The 19,447-nt window shown below is 26.1% G+C and overlaps 1 long non-coding RNA gene across 3 annotated transcripts in view; it reads right to left on the bottom strand.

The window, feature by feature from the left end:
* Positions 1-237: 237 nt before the first annotated feature.
* The window catches only part of LOC132924669 (uncharacterized), a 113,580-nt gene continuing 94,370 nt past the window's right edge, over positions 238-19,447 (bottom strand). The window contains exons 3-7 of one of the 3 annotated variants that reach the window (XR_009661364.1): positions 19,290-19,437; positions 15,186-15,333; positions 11,265-11,412; positions 3,970-4,117; positions 238-379 (exon numbers count right to left, since the gene is read on the bottom strand). This is a non-coding gene — a long non-coding RNA (uncharacterized LOC132924669). The remainder of the gene's footprint in view (positions 380-3,969; positions 4,118-11,264; positions 11,413-15,185; positions 15,334-19,289; positions 19,438-19,447) is intronic. The other 2 variants (XR_009661366.1, XR_009661365.1) reach the window with 2 other exon arrangements.

Here is a 19,447-nt window from a genome sequence, read left to right as displayed (position 1 = left end):
AGAGATTAACTTGAGAATTGTGGGTTTTATAAGCAGTTAAAAACATAAATATTTAATATTCGTCAAAATTATCATATAAAATCATGTTTTTAAGTTTTAATGAAGTATCTGCTTAAATGAGATGTATGCAAGTTAATTATAACAAATTAGAATCATTTTCTTAATATTATGGTCAGGGAAGCATTTGAGTAACTTTTAGATACATTGCTATTAATTTTCTATCAAAAATACCTAATAACCATTACACGTACATTGCATAAATTCTTTATAATCAGTAACTTTTAGTTAATTTTCAACATTGAATGTTCATACTTTCCCAAAGTTGTATGCATACAAATAAATGTCTCAGCATTCCTTGAGTCATCTGCTGTATTGCCATCTAAAAAAATTTAATCAGTTAAACATATATAATAATTGGAGAATGACTCGATAACTCAGTGCTTTATAAGCAGTTTAAAACATGAATTTTTGATATTCGTCAAAATGATCATATAAAATCATGTTTTTTAGTGTTTATGAAGTATCTGCTTAAATGAGATGTATGCAAGTTAATAATAATAAATTAGAATCATTTTCTTAATATAGTGGTCCAGGGTTCAAGAGATTATCTTGAGTATTGTTTGTTTTATAAGCAGATCAAAAAATAAATATTTAATATTCGTCAAGATTATCATATAAAATCATGTTTTAAAGTTTTAATGAAGTATCTGCTTAAATGAGATGTATGCAAGTTAATAATAATAAATTAGAATCATTTTCTTAATATAGTGGTCCAGGGTTCAAGAGATTATCTTGAGAATTGTTTGTTTTATAAGCAGATCAAAAAATAAATATTTAATATTCGTCAAGATTATCATATAAAATCATGTTTTAAAGTTTTAATGAAGTATCTGCTTAAATGAGATGTATGCAAGTTAATTATAACAAATTAGAATCATTTTCTTAATATTTTGGTCCAGGTTTCAAGAGATTAACTTGAGAATTGTTTGTTTTATAAGCAGATCAAAAAATAAATATTTAATATTCGTCAAAATTATCATATAACATCATGTTTTATAGTGTTTATGAAGTATCTGCTTAAATGAAATGTATGCAAGTTAATAATAAATAATTAGAATCATTTTCTTAATATAGTGGTATAGGTTTCAAGAGATTTACTTGAGAAATTGTTTGTTTTATAAACAGTTAAAAAAATGAATTTTTAATATTCGTCAAAATTGTCATCGTAAAAAAGCATGTTTTATAGTGTTATTGAAGTATCAGCTTAAACGAAATGTATACAAGTTACTAATGGTAACTCTTAAGAATGAAAATTACAAGTCAAAGGTGTTTACTAATATTTATTTCAGATTATTAACAAATCTCAATTGTTTCACTGCCATTAATTTACTGTCAATTATATTCAATAACCATTACACGCACATTACATAAACCCAATATTATTAGCAGTATCTTCTAGTCCATTTTCAGCATAGGATGTTGATACCTTCGTAAGTGGTAGAAATGTGAATTCATGTTTCTGCATGCCTTGAGTGATCTGACAAACATGTCCATCTGAAAAAATGTAGTAAGTTAATAATGTATAATTGTTAAAGAATAACTTGAAAATTCAGTATTTTATAAGCAGTTAAAAATATGAATATAAAATACGAGTCAAAATAATCATATACAAAACATGTTTTATAGTGTCTATGAAGTAACAGCTTAAATGAAATGTATGCAAATTAACAATGGTAAATTAGAATCATTTTCTTAATATAGTGGTCCAGGTTTCAAGATATTAACTTGATAATTGTAGGTTTTATAAGCAGTTAAAAATATAAATTTAAAATACGAGTCAAAATAATCATATAAAAACATGTTTTATAGTATTTATGAAGTATCAGCTTACATGATATATATGAAAGTTAGTAATGGTAAATAAGAATCATTTACTTAATCTAATGGTCTGGATTTCATGACACTAAGTTTTTGTTATACTGCAATTATGTTGCTATCAGTTACATTTAATTACCATTACACGTACAACGCATAAATCCAATATTATTATCAGTATCTTCTAGTCCATTTTCAACATAGGATGTTGTAACTTTCTTATGTGGTAGAAATGGTAATTCATGTCTCAGCATGTCTTGAATGATCTGCTGTACCGCAATCTGAAAGAATTTACTCAGTTAAATATGTATAGTGGTTGGAGAATAACTTGAGAATACAGTGTTTTACAAGCAGTTCAAAGTATGACTTTGTAATATTTGTTTAAATTACCATGTAAAATCATGTCAACATTCAGAATATTAAATCATTTTTTATTGTGTTTATGAAGTTTCAGCTTAAATGTAATATTTGAATGTCAATTATGGAAAATTAGAATCATTTGCTTACAATCTAATGGTCAGGGTTTCATGACACTGATTTTTTTTTACACTACTATTAATTTAATATCAATTATATTCAATATCCATTACTCGTACTTTGCATAAAACTATTATTATTATCAGGATCGTCTAGTCCATTTTCAACGTAGGATGTTGAAACTTTCCCATGTGGTAGAAATGGTAATTCATGTCTCAATATGTCCTGAGTATATCTGGTGTACTGCCATCTAAAAAAAAATAGTAAGTTAAATATGTATAATGGTTGGATGATAAAATGTCACTACTAGATACCATAAGGAGAACGACAATTTTTATATGACAACTAGTACGTGGACAACACTGAGTAATTCAGAAGTGGAAACTATCAAAACATAAACTAACGGACAAACTTCATTTTTATACAAAATACATGAAAGGAATTTACAATTGAAACTTAAATACAAATACGAATGTAAAACTGCAAAACATGTATAACAGATGATAATAAATAATAATTATGATAAGCCATAAAAGATAGTACAAATATACCAGAATGTTTTGTAGAAGAAATTCAAATGTATTATGAGTGTAACTAAAGAATACATTTGTACAACAACTGAAAATCGCTCCTTTTCAATACGAAAAAATGTTAAGTTGTATTATTGGTCAGAATTGACTTATAAAATCATATTTTATAGTTTTTATGAAGTAAAAATATCAGGTAAAATGAAAAAAGTGAAAGTTAAAAATTATAAATTAGAATCATTTTCTTGATCTAGTAGTCAAGGGTCAAGAAACTTACTTGTGTTAACTTCGGGCATAAAATATGAACAATTCGTTTATAATATCAAAAATCTTAATTAATAAATAACGAGTAGACTCAAAAGCTAAGTAAAAACAACGACCCGTTACGACACACAGCAGTACGGTGAACGCCACACAACTATCTAGTTTCTTTCTGAGGCGGTTCGGCCGACGGATGTCGTCCCTACTACGGCGACGCTCACGCCCTCTGTTGGTGTATACATTTAATAATTGACTGTTTTATAAGCAGATTAAAATAGGAATTCATAATATTTCTCAAACTTATCATATAAAAACATGTTTTATAGTGTTTATGAAGAATCAGCTAACATAATATCTATAGAAGTTAATAATAGTAAATAAGAATCATTTACTTAATATAATGGTCTGGATTTCATGACACTAACTTAAGAATTGAGTGTTTTATAAGCAGATAATAATTTGAATTTTTAATATTGGTAAAGATTATCATATAAAATAATGTATTATAGAGTATATAAAGTATCTGCTTAAATGAAATGTATGCAAGTTAATAATAAAAAATTAGAATCATTTTCTTAATATAGTGGTGTAGGTTTCAAGAGATTAACTTGAGAATTGTGGGTTTTATAAGCAGTTAAAAACATAAATATTTAATATTCGTCAAAATTATCATATAAAATCATGTTTTTAAGTTTTAATGAAGTATCTGCTTAAATGAGATGTATGCAAGTTAATTATAACAAATTAGAATCATTTTCTTAATATTATGGTCAGGGAAGCATTTGAGTAACTTTTAGATACATTGCTATTAATTTTCTATCAAAAATACCTAATAACCATTACACGTACATTGCATAAATTCTTTATAATCAGTAACTTTTAGTTAATTTTCAACATTGAATGTTCATACTTTCCCAAAGTTGTATGCATACAAATAAATGTCTCAGCATTCCTTGAGTCATCTGCTGTATTGCCATCTAAAAAAATTTAATCAGTTAAACATATATAATAATTGGAGAATGACTCGATAACTCAGTGCTTTATAAGCAGTTTAAAACATGAATTTTTGATATTCGTCAAAATGATCATATAAAATCATGTTTTTTAGTGTTTATGAAGTATCTGCTTAAATGAGATGTATGCAAGTTAATAATAATAAATTAGAATCATTTTCTTAATATAGTGGTCCAGGGTTCAAGAGATTATCTTGAGTATTGTTTGTTTTATAAGCAGATCAAAAAATAAATATTTAATATTCGTCAAGATTATCATATAAAATCATGTTTTAAAGTTTTAATGAAGTATCTGCTTAAATGAGATGTATGCAAGTTAATTATAACAAATTAGAATCATTTTCTTAATATTTTGGTCCAGGTTTCAAGAGATTAACTTGAGAAATTGTTTGTTTTATAAACAGTTAAAAAAATGAATTTTTAATATTCGTCAAAATTGTCATCGTAAAAAAGCATGTTTTATAGTGTTATAGAAGTATCAGCTTAAACGAAATGTATGCAAGTTACTAATGGTAACTCTTAAGAATGAAAATTACAAGTCAAAGGTGTTTACTAATATTTATTTCAGATTATTAACAAATCTCAATTGTTTCACTGCCATTAATTTACTGTCAATTATATTCAATAACCATTACACGCACATTACATAAACCCAATATTATTAGCAGTATCTTCTAGTCCATTTTCAGCATAGGATGTTGATACCTTCGTAAGTGGTAGAAATGTGAATTCATGTTTCTGCATGCCTTGAGTGATCTGACAAACATGTCCATCTGAAAAAATGTAGTAAGTTAATAATGTATAATTGTTAAAGAATAACTTGAGAATTCAGTATTTTATAAGCAGTTAAAAATATGAATATAAAATACGAGTCAAAATAATCATATACAAAACATGTTTTATAGTGTCTATGAAGTAACAGCTTAAATGAAATGTATGCAAATTAACAATGGTAAATTAGAATCATTTTCTTAATATAGTGGTCCAGGTTTCAAGATATTAACTTGATAATTGTAGGTTTTATAAGCAGTTAAAAATATAAATTTAAAATACGAGTCAAAATAATCATATAAAAACATGTTTTATAGTATTTATGAAGTATCAGCTTACATGATATATATGAAAGTTAGTAATGGTAAATAAGAATCATTTACTTAATCTAATGGTCTGGATTTCATGACACTAAGTTTTTGTTATACTGCAATTATGTTGCTATCAGTTACATTTAATTACCATTACACGTACATCGCATAAATCCAATATTATTATCAGTATCTTCTAGTCCATTTTCAACATAGGATGTTGTAACTTTCTTATGTGGTAGAAATGGTAATTCATGTCTCAGCATGTCTTGAATGATCTGCTGTACCGCAATCTGAAAGAATTTACTCAGTTAAATATGTATAGTGGTTGGAGAATAACTTGAGAATACAGTGTTTTACAAGCAGTTCAAAGTATGACTTTGTAATATTTGTTTAAATTACCATGTAAAATCATGTCAACATTCAGAATATTAAATCATTTTTTATTGTGTTTATGAAGTTTCAGCTTAAATGTAATATTTGAATGTCAATTATGGAAAATTAGAATCATTTGCTTACAATCTAATGGTCAGGGTTTCATGACACTGATTTTTTTTTACACTACTATTAATTTAATATCAATTATATTCAATATCCATTACTCGTACTTTGCATAAAACTATTATTATTATCAGGATCGTCTAGTCCATTTTCAACGTAGGATGTTGAAACTTTCCCATGTGGTAGAAATGGTAATTCATGTCTCAATATGTCCTGAGTATATCTGGTGTACTGCCATCTAAAAAAAAATAGTAAGTTAAATATGTATAATGGTTGGATGATAAAATGTCACTACTAGATACCATAAGGAGAACGACAATTTTTATATGACAACTAGTACGTGGACAACACTGAGTAATTCAGAAGTGGAAACTATCAAAACATAAACTAACGGACAAACTTCATTTTTATACAAAATACATGAAAGGAATTTACAATTGAAACTTAAATACAAATACGAATGTAAAACTGCAAAACATGTATAACAGATGATAATAAATAATAATTATGATAAGCCATAAAAGATAGTACAAATATACCAGAATGTTTTGTAGAAGAAATTCAAATGTATTATGAGTGTAACTAAAGAATACATTTGTACAACAACTGAAAATCGCTCCTTTTCAATACGAAAAAATGTTAAGTTGTATTATTGGTCAGAATTGACTTATAAAATCATATTTTATAGTTTTTATGAAGTAAAAATATCAGGTAAAATGAAAAAAGTGAAAGTTAAAAATTATAAATTAGAATCATTTTCTTGATCTAGTAGTCAAGGGTCAAGAAACTTACTTGTGTTAACTTCGGGCATAAAATATGAACAATTCGTTTATAATATCAAAAATCTTAATTAATAAATAACGAGTAGACTCAAAAGCTAAGTAAAAACAACGACCCGTTACGACACACAGCAGTACGGTGAACGCCACACAACTATCTAGTTTCTTTCTGAGGCGGTTCGGCCGACGGATGTCGTCCCTACTACGGCGACGCTCACGCCCTCTGTTGGAGATTAAAATAGGAATTCATAATATTTCTCAAACTTATCATATAAAAACATGTTTTATAGTGTTTATGAAGAATCAGCTAACATAATATCTATAGAAGTTAATAATAGTAAATAAGAATCATTTACTTAATATAATGGTCTGGATTTCATGACACTAACTTAAGAATTGAGTGTTTTATAAGCAGATAATAATTTGAATTTTTAATATTGGTAAAGATTATCATATAAAATAATGTATTATAGAGTATATAAAGTATCTGCTTAAATGAAATGTATGCAAGTTAATAATAAAAAAATTAGAAATCATTTTTCTTAATATAGTGGTGTAGGTTTCAAGAGATTAACTTGAGAATTGTGGGTTTTAGATAAGCAGAGTTAAAAACATAGAATATTTAATATTCGTCAAAAATTATCAGTATAAAATCATGTCTTTTAAGTTTTAATGAAGTATCTGCTTAAATGAGGATTAGTATGCAAGTTAATTATAACAAATTAGAATCATTTTCTTAATATTATGGTCAGGGAAGCATTTGAGTAACTTTTAGATACATTGCTATTAATTTTCTATCAAAAATACGCTAATAACCATTACACGTACAATTGCATAAATTCTTTATAATCAGTAACTTTTAGTTAATTTTCAACATTGAATGTTCATACTTTCCCAAAGTTGTTATGCATACAGAATAAATGTCTCAGCATTCCTTGAGTCATCTGCTGTATTGCCATCTAAAAAAAATTTAATCAGTTAAAACATATATAATAATTGGAGAATGACTCGATAAACTCAGTGCTTTATAAGCAGTTTAAAACATGAATTTTGATATTCGTCAAAATGATCATATAAAATCATGTTTTTTTAGTGTTTATGAAGTATCTGCTTAAATGAGATGTATGCAAGTTAATAATAATAAATTAGAATCATTTTCTTAATATAGTGGTCCAGGGTTCAAGAGATTATCTTGAGTATTGTTTGTTTTATAAGCAGATCAAAAAATAAATATTTAATATTCGTCAAGATCTATCATATAAAATCATGTTTTTAAAGTTTTAATGAAGTATCTGCTTAAAATGAGATGTATGCAAGTTAATTATAACAAATTAGAATCATTTTCTTAATATTTTGGTCCAGGTTTCAAGAGATTTAACTTGAGAAATTGTTTGTTTTATAAGCAGATCAAAAAATAAATATTTAATATTCGTCAAATTTATCATATAAAATCATGTTTTTATAGTGTTTATGTAAAATCTGCTTAAATGAGATGTATGCAAGTTAATAATAATAAATTAGAATCATTTTCTTAATATAGAGGTCCAGGTTTCAAGAGATTATCTTGAGAATTGTTTGTTTTATAAGCAGATCAAAAAATAAATATTTAATATTCGTCAAAATTATCATATAAAATCATGTTTTATAGTTTTAATGAAAAATCTGCTTAAATGAAATGTATGCAAGTTAATAATAACAAATTAGAATCATTTTCTTAATATAGTGGTCCAGCTTTCAAGAGATTAACTTGAGAATTGTTTGTTTTTATAAGCAGTTCTAAATATAAATATTTAATATTCGTCGTCAAAATTATCATATAAAATCATGTTTTATAGTGTTTATGAAGTATCTGCTTAAATGAAATGTATGCAAGTTAATAATAAATAATTAGAATCATTTTCTTAATATAGTGGTATAGGTTTCAAGAGATTTACTTGAGAAATTGTTTGTTTTATAAACGAGTTAAAAAAATGAATATTTTAATATTCGTCAAAATTGTCATCGTAAAAAAGCATGTTTTATAGTGTTATAGAAGTATCAGCTTAAACGAAATGTATGCAAGTTACTAATGGTAACTCTTAAGAATGAAAATTACAAGTCAAAGGTGTTTACTTATATTTATTTCAGATTATTAACAAATTCTCAATTGTTTCACTGCCATTAATTTACTGTCAATTATATTCAATAACCATTACACGCACATTACATAAACCCAATATTATTAGCAGTATCTTCTAGTCCATTTTCAGCATAGGATGTTGATACCTTCGTAAGTGGTAGAAATGTGAATTCATGTTTCTGCATGCCTTGAGTGATCTGACAAACATGTCCATCTGAAAAAATGTAGTAAGTTAATAATGTATAATTGTTAAAGAATAACTTGAGAATTCAGTATTTTATAAGCAGTTAAAAATATGAATATAAAATACGAGTCAAAATAATCATATACAAAACATGTTTTATAAGTGTCTATGAAGTAACAGCTTAAATGAAATGTATGCAAATTAACAATGGTAAATTAGAATCATTTTCTTAATATAGTGGTCCAGGTTTCAAGATATTAACTTGATAATTGTAGGTTTTATAAGCAGTTAAAAATATAAATTTAAAATACGAGTCAAAATAATCATATAAAAACATGTTTTATAGTATTTATGAAGTATCAGCTTACATGATATATATGAAAGTTAGTAATGGTAAATAAGAATCATTTACTTAATCTAATGGTCTGGATTTCATGACACTAAGTTTTTGTTATACTGCAATTATGTTGCTATCAGTTACATTTAATTACCATTACACGTACATCGCATAAATCCAATATTATTATCAGTATCTTCTAGTCCATTTTCAACATAGGATGTTGTAACTTTCTTATGTGGTAGAAATGGTAATTCATGTCTCAGCATGTCTTGAATGATCTGCTGTACCGCAATCTGAAAGAATTTACTCAGTTAAATATGTATAGTGGTTGGAGAATAACTTGAGAATACAGTGTTTTACAAGCAGTTCAAAGTATGACTTTGTAATATTTGTTTAAATTACCATGTAAAATCATGTCAACATTCAGAATATTAAATCATTTTTTATTGTGTTTATGAAGTTTCAGCTTAAATGTAATATTTGAATGTCAATTATGGAAAATTAGAATCATTTGCTTACAATCTAATGGTCAGGGTTTCATGACACTGATTTTTTTTTACACTACTATTAATTTAATATCAATTATATTCAATATCCATTACTCGTACTTTGCATAAAACTATTATTATTATCAGGATCGTCTAGTCCATTTTCAACGTAGGATGTTGAAACTTTCCCATGTGGTAGAAATGGTAATTCATGTCTCAATATGTCCTGAGTATATCTGGTGTACTGCCATCTAAAAAAAAATAGTAAGTTAAATATGTATAATGGTTGGATGATAAAATGTCACTACTAGATACCATAAGGAGAACGACAATTTTTATATGACAACTAGTACGTGGACAACACTGAGTAATTCAGAAGTGGAAACTATCAAAACATAAACTAACGGACAAACTTCATTTTTATACAAAATACATGAAAGGAATTTACAATTGAAACTTAAATACAAATACGAATGTAAAACTGCAAAACATGTATAACAGATGATAATAAATAATAATTATGATAAGCCATAAAAGATAGTACAAATATACCAGAATGTTTTGTAGAAGAAATTCAAATGTATTATGAGTGTAACTAAAGAATACATTTGTACAACAACTGAAAATCGCTCCTTTTCAATACGAAAAAATGTTAAGTTGTATTATTGGTCAGAATTGACTTATAAAATCATATTTTATAGTTTTTATGAAGTAAAAATATCAGGTAAAATGAAAAAAGTGAAAGTTAAAAATTATAAATTAGAATCATTTTCTTGATCTAGTAGTCAAGGGTCAAGAAACTTACTTGTGTTAACTTCGGGCATAAAATATGAACAATTCGTTTATAATATCAAAAATCTTAATTAATAAATAACGAGTAGACTCAAAAGCTAAGTAAAAACAACGACCCGTTACGACACACAGCAGTACGGTGAACGCCACACAACTATCTAGTTTCTTTCTGAGGCGGTTCGGCCGACGGATGTCGTCCCTACTACGGCGACGCTCACGCCCTCTGTTGGTGTATACATTTAATAATTGACTGTTTTATAAGCAGATTAAAATAGGAATTCATAATATTTCTCAAACTTATCATATAAAAACATGTTTTATAGTGTTTATGAAGAATCAGCTAACATAATATCTATAGAAGTTAATAATAGTAAATAAGAATCATTTACTTAATATAATGGTCTGGATTTCATGACACTAACTTAAGAATTGAGTGTTTTATAAGCAGATAATAATTTGAATTTTTAATATTGGTAAAGATTATCATATAAAATAATGTATTATAGAGTATATAAAGTATCTGCTTAAATGAAATGTATGCAAGTTAATAATAAAAAATTAGAATCATTTTCTTAATATAGTGGTGTAGGTTTCAAGAGATTAACTTGAGAATTGTGGGTTTTATAAGCAGTTAAAAACATAAATATTTAATATTCGTCAAAATTATCATATAAAATCATGTTTTTAAGTTTTAATGAAGTATCTGCTTAAATGAGATGTATGCAAGTTAATTATAACAAATTAGAATCATTTTCTTAATATTATGGTCAGGGAAGCATTTGAGTAACTTTTAGATACATTGCTATTAATTTTCTATCAAAAATACCTAATAACCATTACACGTACATTGCATAAATTCTTTATAATCAGTAACTTTTAGTTAATTTTCAACATTGAATGTTCATACTTTCCCAAAGTTGTATGCATACAAATAAATGTCTCAGCATTCCTTGAGTCATCTGCTGTATTGCCATCTAAAAAAATTTAATCAGTTAAACATATATAATAATTGGAGAATGACTCGATAACTCAGTGCTTTATAAGCAGTTTAAAACATGAATTTTTGATATTCGTCAAAATGATCATATAAAATCATGTTTTTTAGTGTTTATGAAGTATCTGCTTAAATGAGATGTATGCAAGTTAATAATAATAAATTAGAATCATTTTCTTAATATAGTGGTCCAGGGTTCAAGAGATTATCTTGAGTATTGTTTGTTTTATAAGCAGATCAAAAAATAAATATTTAATATTCGTCAAGATTATCATATAAAATCATGTTTTAAAGTTTTAATGAAGTATCTGCTTAAATGAGATGTATGCAAGTTAATTATAACAAATTAGAATCATTTTCTTAATATTTTGGTCCAGGTTTCAAGAGATTAACTTGAGAATTGTTTGTTTTATAAGCAGATCAAAAAATAAATATTTAATATTCGTCAAATTTATCATATAAAATCATGTTTTATAGTGTTTATGTAAAATCTGCTTAAATGAGATGTATGCAAGTTAATAATAATAAATTAGAATCATTTTCTTAATATAGAGGTCCAGGTTTCAAGAGATTATCTTGAGAATTGTTTGTTTTATAAGCAGATCAAAAAATAAATATTTAATATTCGTCAAAATTATCATATAAAATCATGTTTTATAGTTTTAATGAAAAATCTGCTTAAATGAAATGTATGCAAGTTAATAATAACAAATTAGAATCATTTTCTTAATATAGTGGTCCAGCTTTCAAGAGATTAACTTGAGAATTGTTTGTTTTATAAGCAGTTCTAAATATAAATATTTAATATTCGTCAAAATTATCATATAAAATCATGTTTTATAGTGTTTATGAAGTATCTGCTTAAATGAAATGTATGCAAGTTAATAATAAATAATTAGAATCATTTTCTTAATATAGTGGTATAGGTTTCAAGAGATTTACTTGAGAAATTGTTTGTTTTATAAACAGTTAAAAAAATGAATTTTTAATATTCGTCAAAATTGTCATCGTAAAAAAGCATGTTTTATAGTGTTATAGAAGTATCAGCTTAAACGAAATGTATGCAAGTTACTAATGGTAACTCTTAAGAATGAAAATTACAAGTCAAAGGTGTTTACTAATATTTATTTCAGATTATTAACAAATCTCAATTGTTTCACTGCCATTAATTTACTGTCAATTATATTCAATAACCATTACACGCACATTACATAAACCCAATATTATTAGCAGTATCTTCTAGTCCATTTTCAGCATAGGATGTTGATACCTTCGTAAGTGGTAGAAATGTGAATTCATGTTTCTGCATGCCTTGAGTGATCTGACAAACATGTCCATCTGAAAAAATGTAGTAAGTTAATAATGTATAATTGTTAAAGAATAACTTGAGAATTCAGTATTTTATAAGCAGTTAAAAATATGAATATAAAATACGAGTCAAAATAATCATATACAAAACATGTTTTATAGTGTCTATGAAGTAACAGCTTAAATGAAATGTATGCAAATTAACAATGGTAAATTAGAATCATTTTCTTAATATAGTGGTCCAGGTTTCAAGATATTAACTTGATAATTGTAGGTTTTATAAGCAGTTAAAAATATAAATTTAAAATACGAGTCAAAATAATCATATAAAAACATGTTTTATAGTATTTATGAAGTATCAGCTTACATGATATATATGAAAGTTAGTAATGGTAAATAAGAATCATTTACTTAATCTAATGGTCTGGATTTCATGACACTAAGTTTTTGTTATACTGCAATTATGTTGCTATCAGTTACATTTAATTACCATTACACGTACATCGCATAAATCCAATATTATTATCAGTATCTTCTAGTCCATTTTCAACATAGGATGTTGTAACTTTCTTATGTGGTAGAAATGGTAATTCATGTCTCAGCATGTCTTGAATGATCTGCTGTACCGCAATCTGAAAGAATTTACTCAGTTAAATATGTATAGTGGTTGGAGAATAACTTGAGAATACAGTGTTTTACAAGCAGTTCAAAGTATGACTTTGTAATATTTGTTTAAATTACCATGTAAAATCATGTCAACATTCAGAATATTAAATCATTTTTTATTGTGTTTATGAAGTTTCAGCTTAAATGTAATATTTGAATGTCAATTATGGAAAATTAGAATCATTTGCTTACAATCTAATGGTCAGGGTTTCATGACACTGATTTTTTTTTACACTACTATTAATTTAATATCAATTATATTCAATATCCATTACTCGTACTTTGCATAAAACTATTATTATTATCAGGATCGTCTAGTCCATTTTCAACGTAGGATGTTGAAACTTTCCCATGTGGTAGAAATGGTAATTCATGTCTCAATATGTCCTGAGTATATCTGGTGTACTGCCATCTAAAAAAAAATAGTAAGTTAAATATGTATAATGGTTGGATGATAAAATGTCACTACTAGATACCATAAGGAGAACGACAATTTTTATATGACAACTAGTACGTGGACAACACTGAGTAATTCAGAAGTGGAAACTATCAAAACATAAACTAACGGACAAACTTCATTTTTATACAAAATACATGAAAGGAATTTACAATTGAAACTTAAATACAAATACGAATGTAAAACTGCAAAACATGTATAACAGATGATAATAAATAATAATTATGATAAGCCATAAAAGATAGTACAAATATACCAGAATGTTTTGTAGAAGAAATTCAAATGTATTATGAGTGTAACTAAAGAATACATTTGTACAACAACTGAAAATCGCTCCTTTTCAATACGAAAAAATGTTAAGTTGTATTATTGGTCAGAATTGACTTATAAAATCATATTTTATAGTTTTTATGAAGTAAAAATATCAGGTAAAATGAAAAAAGTGAAAGTTAAAAATTATAAATTAGAATCATTTTCTTGATCTAGTAGTCAAGGGTCAAGAAACTTACTTGTGTTAACTTCGGGCATAAAATATGAACAATTCGTTTATAATATCAAAAATCTTAATTAATAAATAACGAGTAGACTCAAAAGCTAAGTAAAAACAACGACCCGTTACGACACACAGCAGTACGGTGAACGCCACACAACTATCTAGTTTCTTTCTGAGGCGGTTCGGCCGACGGATGTCGTCCCTACTACGGCGACGCTCACGCCCTCTGTTGGTGTATACATTTAATAATTGACTGTTTTATAAGCAGATTAAAATAGGAATTCATAATATTTCTCAAACTTATCATATAAAAACATGTTTTATAGTGTTTATGAAGAATCAGCTAACATAATATCTATAGAAGTTAATAATAGTAAATAAGAATCATTTACTTAATATAATGGTCTGGATTTCATGACACTAACTTAAGAATTGAGTGTTTTATAAGCAGATAATAATTTGAATTTTTAATATTGGTAAAGATTATCATATAAAATAATGTATTATAGAGTATATAAAGTATCTGCTTAAATGAAATGTATGCAAGTTAATAATAAAAAATTAGAATCATTTTCTTAATATAGTGGTGTAGGTTTCAAGAGATTAACTTGAGAATTGTGGGTTTTATAAGCAGTTAAAAACATAAATATTTAATATTCGTCAAAATTATCATATAAAATCATGTTTTTAAGTTTTAATGAAGTATCTGCTTAAATGAGATGTATGCAAGTTAATTATAACAAATTAGAATCATTTTCTTAATATTATGGTCAGGGAAGCATTTGAGTAACTTTTAGATACATTGCTATTAATTTTCTATCAAAAATACCTAATAACCATTACACGTACATTGCATAAATTCTTTATAATCAGTAACTTTTAGTTAATTTTCAACATTGAATGTTCATACTTTCCCAAAGTTGTATGCATACAAATAAATGTCTCAGCATTCCTTGAGTCATCTGCTGTATTGCCATCTAAAAAAATTTAATCAGTTAAACATATATAATAATTGGAGAATGACTCGATAACTCAGTGCTTTATAAGCAGTTTAAAACATGAATTTTTGATATTCGTCAAAATGATCATATAAAATCATGTTTTTTAGTGTTTATGAAGTATCTGCTTAAATGAGATGTATGCAAGTTAATAATAATAAATTAGAATCATTTTCTTAATATAGTGGTCCAGGGTTCAAGAGATTATCTTGAGTATTGTTTGTTTTATAAGCAGATCAAAAAATAAATATTTAATATTCGTCAAGATTATCATATAAAATCATGTTTTAAAGTTTTAATGAAGTATCTGCTTAAATGAGATGTATGCAAGTTAATAATAATAAATTAGAATCATTTTCTTAATATAGTGGTCCAGGGTTCAAGAGATTATCTTGAGAATTGTTTGTTTTATAAGCAGATCAAAAAATAAATATTTAATATTCGTCAAGATTATCATATAAAATCATGTTTTAAAGTTTTAATGAAGTATCTGCTTAAATGAGATGTATGCAAGTTAATTATAACAAATTAGAATCATTTTCTTAATATTTTGGTCCAGGTTTCAAGAGATTAACTTGAGAATTGTTTGTTTTATAAGCAGATCAAAAAATAAATATTTAATATTCGTCAAATTTATCATATAAAATCATGTTTTATAGTGTTTATGTAAAATCTGCTTAAATGAGATGTATGCAAGTTAATAATAATAAATTAGAATCATTTTCTTAATATAGAGGTCCAGGTTTCAAGAGATTATCTTGAGAATTGTTTGTTTTATAAGCAGATCAAAAAATAAATATTTAATATTCGTCAAAATTATCATATAAAATCATGTTTTATAGTTTTAATGAAAAATCTGCTTAAATGAAATGTATGCAAGTTAATAATAACAAATTAGAATCATTTTCTTAATATAGTGGTCCAGCTTTCAAGAGATTAACTTGAGAATTGTTTGTTTTATAAGCAGTTCTAAATATAAATATTTAATATTCGTCAAAATTATCATATAAAATCATGTTTTATAGTGTTTATGAAGTATCTGCTTAAATGAAATGTATGCAAGTTAATAATAAATAATTAGAATCATTTTCTTAATATAGTGGTATAGGTTTCAAGAGATTTACTTGAGAAATTGTTTGTTTTATAAACAGTTAAAAAAATGAATTTTTAATATTCGTCAAAATTGTCATCGTAAAAAAGCATGTTTTATAGTGTTATAGAAGTATCAGCTTAAACGAAATGTATGCAAGTTACTAATGGTAACTCTTAAGAATGAAAATTACAAGTCAAAGGTGTTTACTAATATTTATTTCAGATTATTAACAAATCTCAATTGTTTCACTGCCATTAATTTACTGTCAATTATATTCAATAACCATTACACGCACATTACATAAACCCAATATTATTAGCAGTATCTTCTAGTCCATTTTCAGCATAGGATGTTGATACCTTCGTAAGTGGTAGAAATGTGAATTCATGTTTCTGCATGCCTTGAGTGATCTGACAAACATGTCCATCTGAAAAAATGTAGTAAGTTAATAATGTATAATTGTTAAAGAATAACTTGAGAATTCAGTATTTTATAAGCAGTTAAAAATATGAATATAAAATACGAGTCAAAATAATCATATACAAAACATGTTTTATAGTGTCTATGAAGTAACAGCTTAAATGAAATGTATGCAAATTAACAATGGTAAATTAGAATCATTTTCTTAATATAGTGGTCCAGGTTTCAAGATATTAACTTGATAATTGTAGGTTTTATAAGCAGTTAAAAATATAAATTTAAAATACGAGTCAAAATAATCATATAAAAACATGTTTTATAGTATTTATGAAGTATCAGCTTACATGATATATATGAAAGTTAGTAATGGTAAATAAGAATCATTTACTTAATCTAATGGTCTGGATTTCATGACACTAAGTTTTTGTTATACTGCAATTATGTTGCTATCAGTTACATTTAATTACCATTACACGTACATCGCATAAATCCAATATTATTATCAGTATCTTCTAGTCCATTTTCAACATAGGATGTTGTAACTTTCTTATGTGGTAGAAATGGTAATTCATGTCTCAGCATGTCTTGAATGATCTGCTGTACCGCAATCTGAAAGAATTTACTCAGTTAAATATGTATAGTGGTTGGAGAATAACTTGAGAATACAGTGTTTTACAAGCAGTTCAAAGTATGACTTTGTAATATTTGTTTAAATTACCATGTAAAATCATGTCAACATTCAGAATATTAAATCATTTTTTATTGTGTTTATGAAGTTTCAGCTTAAATGTAATATTTGAATGTCAATTATGGAAAATTAGAATCATTTGCTTACAATCTAATGGTCAGGGTTTCATGACACTGATTTTTTTTTACACTACTATTAATTTAATATCAATTATATTCAATATCCATTACTCGTACTTTGCATAAAACTATTATTATTATCAGGATCGTCTAGTCCATTTTCAACGTAGGATGTTGAAACTTTCCCATGTGGTAGAAATGGTAATTCATGTCTCAATATGTCCTGAGTATATCTGGTGTACTGCCATCTAAAAAAAAATAGTAAGTTAAATATGTATAATGGTTGGATGATAAAATGTCACTACTAGATACCATAAGGAGAACGACAATTTTTATATGACAACTAGTACGTGGACAACACTGAGTAATTCAGAAGTGGAAACTATCAAAACATAAACTAACGGACAAACTTCATTTTTATACAAAATACATGAAAGGAATTTACAATTGAAACTTAAATACAAATACGAATGTAAAACTGCAAAACATGTATAACAGATGATAATAAATAATAATTATGATAAGCCATAAAAGATAGTACAAATATACCAGAATGTTTTGTAGAAGAAATTCAAATGTATTATGAGTGTAACTAAAGAATACATTTGTACAACAACTGAAAATCGCTCCTTTTCAATACGAAAAAATGTTAAGTTGTATTATTGGTCAGAATTGACTTATAAAATCATATTTTATAGTTTTTATGAAGTAAAAATATCAGGTAAAATGAAAAAAGTGAAAGTTAAAAATTATAAATTAGAATCATTTTCTTGATCTAGTAGTCAAGGGTCAAGAAACTTACTTGTGTTAACTTCGGGCATAAAATATGAACAATTCGTTTATAATATCAAAAATCTTAATTAATAAATAACGAGTAGACTCAAAAGCTAAGTAAAAACAACGACCCGTTACGACACACAGCAGTACGGTGAACGCCACACAACTATCTAGTTTCTTTCTGAGGCGGTTCGGCCGACGGATGTCGTCCCTACTACGGCGACGCTCACGCCCTCTGTTGGTGTATACATTTAATAATTGACTGTTTTATAAGCAGATTAAAATAGGAATTCATAATATTTCTCAAACTTATCATATAAAAACATGTTTTATAGTGTTTATGAAGAATCAGCTAACATAATATCTATAGAAGTTAATAATAGTAAATAAGAATCATTTACTTAATATAATGGTCTGGATTTCATGACACTAACTTAAGAATTGAGTGTTTTATAAGCAGATAATAATTTGAATTTTTAATATTGGTAAAGATTATCATATAAAATAATGTATTATAGAGTATATAAAGTATCTGCTTAAATGAAATGTATGCAAGTTAATAATAAAAAATTAGAATCATTTTCTTAATATAGTGGTGTAGGTTTCAAGAGATTAACTTGAGAATTGTGGGTTTTATAAGCAGTTAAAAACATAAATATTTAATATTCGTCAAAATTATCATATAAAATCATGTTTTTAAGTTTTAATGAAGTATCTGCTTAAATGAGATGTATGCAAGTTAATTATAACAAATTAGAATCATTTTCTTAATATTATGGTCAGGGAAGCATTTGAGTAACTTTTAGATACATTGCTATTAATTTTCTATCAAAAATACCTAATAACCATTACACGTACATTGCATAAATTCTTTATAATCAGTAACTTTTAGTTAATTTTCAACATTGAATGTTCATACTTTCCCAAAGTTGTATGCATACAAATAAATGTCTCAGCATTCCTTGAGTCATCTGCTGTATTGCCATCTAAAAAAAT

Source organism: Rhopalosiphum padi, chromosome 3 (genome assembly GCF_020882245.1).
Source record: "Rhopalosiphum padi isolate XX-2018 chromosome 3, ASM2088224v1, whole genome shotgun sequence".
NCBI lineage: Eukaryota > Metazoa > Arthropoda > Insecta > Hemiptera > Aphididae > Rhopalosiphum > Rhopalosiphum padi.
This window is presented reverse-complemented; position numbering and strand designations above follow the sequence as displayed.